The sequence below is a fragment of the Martes martes genome (assembly GCF_963455335.1).
Source record: "Martes martes genome assembly, chromosome: 13".
Lineage (NCBI taxonomy): Eukaryota > Metazoa > Chordata > Mammalia > Carnivora > Mustelidae > Martes > Martes martes.
This window is the reverse complement of record NC_137901.1, coordinates 36414474-36416446: the sequence shown is the minus strand read 5'-3', so window position 1 is coordinate 36416446 and position 1973 is coordinate 36414474. Positions and strand designations below refer to the sequence as shown.

The 1973-nt window shown below is 44.6% G+C and overlaps 1 pseudogene across 1 annotated transcript; it reads right to left on the bottom strand.

The window, feature by feature from the left end:
• Window positions 1–449: 449 nt before the first annotated feature.
• On the bottom strand, window positions 450–1350 carry LOC308354172 (mediator of RNA polymerase II transcription subunit 7-like; annotated as a pseudogene). Its single transcript has 2 exons — window positions 1103–1350; window positions 450–898 (listed from the first exon to the last, which is right to left on the bottom strand). The product of its transcript is annotated as a mediator of RNA polymerase II transcription subunit 7-like (transcript).
• Window positions 1351–1973: the final 623 nt, after the last annotated feature.

Here is a 1973-nt window from a genome sequence, read left to right as displayed (position 1 = left end):
GACTGAGCCAGCCAGGTGCCCCAAAATGTCACTTTCTTTTTTTTTTTTTTTAAAGATTTTATTTATTTATTTGACAGACAGAGATCACAAGTAGGCAGAGAGGCAGGCAGAGAGAGAGGAAGGGAAGCAGTCTCCCTGCTGAGCAGAGAGCCCGATGCGGGGCTTGATCCCAGGACCCTGAGATCATGACCTGAGTCGAAGGCAGAGGGTTTAACCCAGTGAGCCACCCAGGCCCCCTAAGGTGATTACTCTTAATGTATACATATATACTCATTTGCATATGCTTGCCATATAGTGCACTTACAGATGGTAACTAACCTTCTAACCGATGAAGCTGTTCACATGACTTCTAGTTATATCTCTTCTAAGACTCTTCAAGAGCAAATTAACAAATCTATGACATTTACTGAAAAGAAAAAGAGAAAGGCAAAAAGAAAAAGAAACATCCTTCATGGTCTTTCATTCATTTCATCAATTAGGAGACACAGGGCAGCATCTTTCTCTATAATCTGGTCTCTCCTATGACCTGAATTTCCTCTTTGCTGTTCATTCTGTCCAGTACAATTGTTGCTATCATCAGCATCCATTGGTTCAGTTTTTACTCTCATCCCTGCTTCTGAATGAGGCAGATCATCAGGCAAAGAAGCCAGGCAATTCTGAATCATCTCAATGACTCGTTCCAGGTGCTTCTGAAATCGCTTAGCTGTTTCAAGGCGTTGACATTTCGGTACCTCCAGCATGACTCTCAATGTCTCTTTTGCTTGGTGGGGTCGGTATTCATTTATGAGATGATGTACATGTACAAAAAGCAGCTTAAGATCTTCTGGTTTCTCTTCTCGTTTCATACTCCCAGGGCTCCTTATCAAGATACCTAAGAGGTCTAAGAAATTAATAATGGCTCAGTGGGTTAAGCCTCTGCCTTCTGCTCAGGTCATGATCTCAGGGTCCTGGAATGGAGCCCCACATTTTGGCTCTCTGCTCAGCGGGGAGCCTGCTTCCTCCCCTCTCTGCCTGCTGCTCTGCCTTCTTGTGATCTCTCTTTCTGTCAAATAAATAAATAAAATCTTAAAAAAAAAAAAGAAATTAGTAAGAATAGACATACTGAGTTTTCTCAGTTCATTCTTGTGATCAAACTGCATAGGATGAAGCCATTCGGATGCCCTGACTTTCTGAAGGGCGCATGATAAGATCATCACATTGGAATTGATTGCCAAACATCATATAAGTGTCTTTTATTGGAGGTGGAGGCTTGGGAGCTAGGCCTTCCTGAGTATTTTCATCTGTATATTCCTTGACGTACTGCACTGGGGATGGTGGAGGAGCACTCACTTGTTGCAGCTCACCCATAGCGGAAGATCAAGAACATCAGCTCAGGGTTTACACTGGAGCCGCCTTGGCCTGCGCAGAAATCCGACTTCCGGCCGCCTCCTACAGGAAGCGTATCTATTTTTCTAATTAAGAAATACTGCATCAGGGGCGCCTGGATGGCTCAGTGGGTTAAAGCCTCTGCTTTCGGCTCAGGTCATGGTCTCGGGGTCCTGGAATCCAGCCCTGCATCCTGCTCTCTGCTCAGCGGGAAGCCTGCTTGCTGCCCCACACCCGCCTGCCTCTCTGCCTACTTGTGATCTCTTTCTCTCCGTCAAATGAATAACTAAAATCTTTAAGAAAAAAGAAGTACTGCATCAAACAGCCTCTGGTCATAGCAGGAGTTCAATAAGTATTTGTTGGATGGATGGTCTTCAGATCCATTGCCGTGTTGGTCTGACATTTACGAACATGCTTGTTTGGCACTATTCCTCTACAACTATTAGAATATGTTCTAGACAAGTCCTAAAATACTAGGCTGGTTCTCCTTTGTTCAAAGCCTGGCATTTTATAGTGCAGCCCAGCAAGTTCGGCCTGTTTGGCAGGCAATTACCTGGCTATTTTGTGCCTCCCTATCCACCACCATGTACTTCCCTGGACTGAAGAAA